The sequence below is a fragment of the Mirounga angustirostris genome, unplaced genomic scaffold (assembly GCF_029215605.1).
Source record: "Mirounga angustirostris isolate CCGP_5_RB_7025 unplaced genomic scaffold, mMirAng1.0.hap1 SCAF_17, whole genome shotgun sequence".
Taxonomy (NCBI): Eukaryota; Metazoa; Chordata; class Mammalia; order Carnivora; family Phocidae; genus Mirounga; species Mirounga angustirostris.
This window is the reverse complement of record NW_026991725.1, coordinates 15,815,608-15,822,136: the sequence shown is the minus strand read 5'-3', so window position 1 is coordinate 15,822,136 and position 6,529 is coordinate 15,815,608.

Below are 6,529 nucleotides of genomic sequence, written 5' to 3'. Positions count from 1 at the left end.
TGAGAAAGCTGTGTATACTCTGAGCTCTTGAGGGCAGGGAGCTTATCTTGTTCATCTCTGCATTCAAATTAATGAGCATGTGCACATAGTTTGTGAAGATTCTGTTCTATGTGTTCTAGAACACTTGCTCTCAACCTCCAATTTCCAGCATAGTCTACAAACAAATGAAGTTTCTGGGGCAGCCCAGGCAAACGGCATACCCGCATGTATCTCACACCCCATTCTCTGGGAAGTGCCCCCAACCAAAGACTCTGCCAAAGGACCATGTAATCATTTCCCGCTTGCGGCTGATCGGACCCAGGAGCCCATCAGTTGACCAGTAACCAGATTCTCAGAGGGGCTTTGTTTTCATGTACCCTCTAAAGCCATATGACTCAAAGTATGGCCCACAGATTGTTTGCTTCCAATCCATCAGGAAGTTAGTGCAGAAATTGAGTAAGCGTTTAGAAATTTTTACGGCTTGGAGTGCCTGGGTGGCTCTGTCGGTTAAGCATCTGCCTTCGGCTGAGGTCATGATCCCAGCGTCCTGGGATCAAGCCCCGCATCAGGCTCCCTGCTCAGCAGGAAGCCTGCTTCTCCCTCTCCAGCTCCCCCTGCTTGTGTTCCCCCTCTCGCTGTGTCTCTGTCAAATAAAAATCTTTTTTAAAAAATAAACATTAAAAAAAAGATGTATTAGAAATTTTAAAAAATAAGAACAACAACCAAAAACACCTGCCTGGTCCCACCACAGTGAGTTTTGAGAAGCCCTGCTTTAAATCCTTCCTTCCGTAGAGGAGGGGGGCCAGTTGCAGTGAGTTTCCTTATAAATAAGCTCTGACTGAAATACTGCAGGAGGCTTGGTTTAATTTGATGATAGGAGTAGTAACCTTTGGTGTCCTACCAAAGCTTGTGACCATGATTCAGGTAATGACAATGGACTCTGAACGAAGGAAACACTCAGATCACAGGAGAGAGGGGGAGAGAGGACCAATAAGGACTTGTCAACTATATTTCAAATAAAAAAGACTGGTAAGAACCTGTTATCTCAAGATAGGTAAGAAATTGTGTAAACTGGAACTTACCTATAAACAGAACCATATGGTTTGGAATTAAGTGGTATAATCACTTATGTTTACAGAGCATTTGACCATTTATGAAGCAATTTCACATATTTTATTTATTCCTCACAAAAACCCAACTGAGCAGGGAGAGGAGATACCGTTCGTTTTCCAAACGAGTACACTGTGATTCGGGAAGGTTAGTGACATGCCAGGGTCTCACGGAGCTGGAGTCTTGTGATTCCAAAATCTAATGGGCTTGTTGTTGCTTTGTCTCTAAGTTATGCCGGGTTCTGTCTCGGTCAGGGGCTCTCAGCCTTTACTGGGTCAGAAGCAGACTTCTGTAAGAAGCTGGTTATAGTTACGGACACACACACACACACACACACACGGTGTTATAATGTTGCTATACACGTACAGCAGAATTTTAAAACCAACTTCAGGGGCCTCCTTAGACTCCACTTAACAACTTCTGAGCCAAGAACACCAGTCCAACTGGAGTGTCTCAGACATTTAGTACCAACTGGCTATGAATTTGCTCTGTCTGGTTATCCTCCACCGTCTCTAGTCATTTTCTTTTTTTTTTTTTTAAGATTTTATTTATTTAACAGAGAGAGAGCACAAGCAGGGGGAAAAGCAGAGGGAGAATCAGGCTTCCCGCAGAGCAGGAAGCCCGATCCCAAGACCCTGAGATCATGACCCGAGCCGAAGGCAGATGCTTAATCGACTGAGCCACCTGGGCGCCCCTCTAGTCATTTTCTTTTCGGACTCATCCACAAGACCACGTGGTACTACAGGGAACTCAGTGACACACGGGTTCGGGAGAGCCAGTGGTAGAGAAAGGCTTCAGGAAGGAAGAAAGTGGCACTTAGCCTGAACTACAGGAGACGCCATCTGGCGTATTCAAAGAACATTGTGTTGGCCAAGTTGGTGAGGAGAAAAGGTTAGTGTGGAGGATTCATGGAAAAGGAATTTGGAGATACAGCAAAAACCGGAGAGCCTTGAACAAGAAGCTAAAGCATAGCGACTTTAAGCCTGTAAACTTCGGGGTGCTACCTACGAAATGTCATCTTGACATCACCCGGGCAGTGCCGTGGAAGATGAGTTACAAGGAGAAGGGTTAGAAACAGGAAGCCTAGTTCAGGGATTTTACTACAACGTAGGAGTGAGCAGACGAGGCTTTGAATTCAGGTGGAGACAAGAGATGGGAGTAGAGGCAGAAATGAGAACATTTATAGGGGAAGAATGACAGTTCTGGATGGAGGATACCTCGAGGAAAGGGTTAAGTTGCCTCAAGATTTCCAGCCGTGGAAGAATGAATTTGTTCAATATTGATTGTGACTACATCAACGATAGGAATGGGGACGTGCAGGGTTTCAAGCTCGCCTGAAAGGCCAAGGCCTGACTGATTCAACCAGTGAAGTTACAAGGAGCCACTTTTATTTATTTATTTATTTTTAATATTTTATTTATTTGACAGAGAGACACAGCGAGAGAAGGAACACAAGCAGGGGGAGTGGGAGAGGGAGAAGCAGGCTTCCCGCGGAGCAGGGAGCCCGACGCGGGGCTCGATCCCAGGACCCTGGGACCATGACCTGAGCCGAAGGCAGACGCTTAACCATCTGAGCCACCCAGGTGCCCCCGCTTCCAGGGTTCTAATGTGTTCTCCTGAGCCCATCTCTTGAGATGAGTGTTCCTCAGCTATAATAAAAAAAAAAAAAAAAAAAAAATGGAGAATAGAATCCGCTTCTCAGGGTTGCTTGGAAGACGTAATAAGGTAAGACGTGTTATGGTCCGCAGTGTCCTGACCCCATGGAAATGCCTACAACCATTGCAGTCGTTCTCTGACCAGGAGGTGAGCAAACCTGCAGACCAAGCCAATAGGCCAGGAATGGCAGTGTGGAAGGAAGGGAAGACCCATTGAGGAAAACACTGATGCACCGAGTCAGTCAATGCTGGAACTGCCCTACCTTGGGACTACGTGGTGTGTGAGATGAAAAATTTCCCAATTTTTTTAAGTTGGGTTTTCTGTTCATTGGCATCAAAAGCAGCGTCCTCACTAATATGTATGCAGAGTCTGGTACGTTACCGGGAACATAATAGGTAGGAACTAACAGTATACTGACTAGTTATGTACTAGTTATGTACTAGTTATGTACTAGTACTAGTAGTACTGACTAGTACTACTGACTAACCAACTACGTTGGTTAGTTATAATGAGGATGATGGTGGTGGTGGTGATGATAGTGGGTGGGTTCCTGAAGGGCAGAATGCCAAGCTAAGAACAGCGGGGACCCTGGACACTCAACTTTAAGGGGGAGTGGACAAGTAGAATCAACAGAGGATGAAATGACAACCAGGAAAGAAAAGGGGAAGAGTGAAGTATGATGCAAGTCAAGGAGATGAGAAATATCCGTATACGAGGGAAGGCTCTACCATGTAGAATGCTGCAGAGTGAATGTTCTTCCCCTCATCTTAGTGGACCTCAAAGGGGCCCAAACTGGACACACAAAAGCCCAGATGGATGTATTTATTGATGCCCCCTGAGATGTTCTTCTAGACTAGTGATTCTCAAAGCACGGTCCCCAGATCTGCAGCACCAGCAACACCTGAGAACTTGCTAGAAATGTTAAGTCCCAAGACCTACTGAATCCGAAACTCTGGGGATAGAGCCCAGGAATCTGTTTTAACAAGTCCTTCAGGTGATTGAAATGCCTCTAATATCTGAGAATCATCCAGACTAAATACCTAGGTGCTAGGGAATTTGCTCCTGAGGATGTTGTGTCCTATGAAGAAAGGGAGAAATGGAGAGAACTAAATCCCAGGGCAAAATCAGTCCCTTTGAGGGGTTGACGAGGGGTATGGAGGTTTTCTCTGTGCAAGGTTGAAGAAAGGGCTCTCTCCTCCCAGGAAAATCAGATGGACCCCGACGAGAAAAGATAGGCTAAACTCCAGAGTGCTTCGAGAGGATGCCTGTTGAGGATTTAACTTTTGCATTTTTCTTTTTTCCTAGGACTCTGGAAATAGTCGTGTTTAGCATCAGGTGTTAAATATTACTTTTTTGCTCTGTTACAAATTCCTCTGTCTGACCCCAAACATAGAACAGTCTTTTATGCACGTTGGAGCTTGTATTCGCGATGTTCATTCACAGATTTGATGAACATTTCTTGTGCATCTACTACGTCCCAGGCACTTTGCTGCTGTTTACGAAATAGCCGAGAACAAGAGAGACAAAAACTCCTGTTCTCTTGGGGCACCTGGGTGGCTCAGTCATTAAGCATCTGCCTTCGGCTCAGGTCATGATCCCGGGGTCCTGGGATCGAGTTCCACATCGGGCTCCCTGCTCAGCAGGAAGCCTGCTTCTCCCTCTCCCACTCCCCCTGCTTGTGTTCCCTCTCTGTGTCTCTCTCAAATAAATAAAATCTTAAAAAAACAAACTCCTACTCTCAGGGAGCTTTCTGGAGGGAAATGAGAGAGGAGGACTAAAGGGGAGTGTGGCCTTCCTCACATTACCTTACACTTGAAATAAAATACAAAACTCTGCCACAATGTCCTCCAGATGACAGACACATTCCTGCCACAGGGCCTTTGCTCTTCTCCCCAAGCTTAGCTTCACGTGGTCTGACCCTCTATGTCACTTCATTCTGGATGTTGATCAGATGTCCCCCCATCAGAGGGGTCTTCCCTGAACATCTTATCTGGCTCACCACATACACACATAAATCTATCACACTATGTCCTAACCTTGCTTTATTTTAGCGAACTTTTTCCCTAACATTTACCTGTGTTGTCTGTTCCCTCTACTAGAACGTAGACTCCATGAAGGCAGGGATTTGGGGGTTTTTTTTTCCACTGCTGTATCCCCAGCGTGAGAACAATACCTGGCATATAGTAAGAATTCCCAAAAGTATTCCCGGAATGAACAAGCCACCCCTCCACGAGGCTTTCTGTGTTTCTGATGATGACCATTCTCACAGGCATGAGGTGATAGCTCATTGTGGTTTGATTTGCATTTCCCTGATGATGAGTAACGTTGAGCATCTTTTCATGTGTCCACTGGCCATCTGATGTCTGCTTCAGAAAAATGTCTGTTCAGATATTCTACCCATTTTTCAATTGGATTAATTGTTGTTTCAGGTGAAGTTGCCATTGATTTCATGACACTTTTCCCAGTTTCCCATGATGTAAGCAAGTTTTCCCTCCACTGAATCACTCTAGTTCTTTCTTTCTGCCTGGCATATATTTATTTGATTTTTCTGTAAGTTTATAAGCTCTTTGTCGTTACATCCTATATCTGATTTATTCCATAATCTTCAGTCTTTGGTCCACTGTTTGGCATATAGAACACTCAAAACAACTGTTTGTCAAATAATAGGATTAACTAATAAATAACTGAATGAATGTGGAAGGAAAAAAAAAATAATACTGTGGTAACAGTATTATTGCAGGGAGGGATCTGGAGTCAGAGTTCCACGCAAAGAGCCACTCTAATGACCCACAGAGGCTTATCTGGGGCAGGGGCGGGACGACAGTCCTAAATAGAGCAACAGAAGATGACCTATGACCCAGGGAGGCACGCCCTTGGGCTCCACCAGATTTGCCAAATTGGTGGCTTTTCACTGTTGTTGCTTTGTTAAGGAACACAGGGCCTACCGGGCAGCACAGGGGAGAGGAACTACCTCATGGAGGGAAAGAGACTGATCAAAAATACAACAGAGAAGAGACCACTGTGGGATACAATTCCAGCATCTTCTAGTCTCCACCTTGCCGTAAGCTGGGAGGGGGGTGGATTATCACTTCCAGAATTCTCTCCTTTTCCCCATGGCAAAGCCTGCTGTTCCCTAAGTGTCCAACAGCACCTAATACTGTTGTACTTAGTTTCTGGTTATTGGCCACCTTCCAGAGAGGTGACAAATGAAAGGTCACTTACGTGTCACTGTTCAAATGTGCTAAAGGAATATCGAACTGTTAGACATCAAGGGTAATGTCTCATTATGAGTCATCAAGGAATGCAAAAGCTGAACAGAAACCACCCCACCTCACAGACAGGACTCCTGGGAATAGAACAGAGGTCTACCCGTAGAATAGGACAAAATTGCACAGCCATCCCACGAGAGGGAAATAAATGCAGAAGCTTTTTTGTTTACATTTCATAGGATTCTGTTTCTGACTAAAGATAGTTGGCACTTCTGATATCATTAGCAAATTTCCGATTTGTGTTTTTAAAAATAACTTTCATAAACAGCAGCAGAGCACAGACTAAATTCAGCCTTTTCTTTTTTTTTTAAAGATTTTTATTTATTTGAGAGAGAGAGCACATGAGAGGGGGGAGGGTCCGAGGGAGAAGCAGACTCCCCGCCGAGCAGGGAGCCCGATGCGGGACTCGATCCCGGGACTCCAGGATCATGACCTGAGCCGAAGGCAGTCGCTTCACCAACTGAGCCCCCCAGGCGCCCCAATTCAGCCTTTTCTCCAGGGGTTGCATCAAGAGG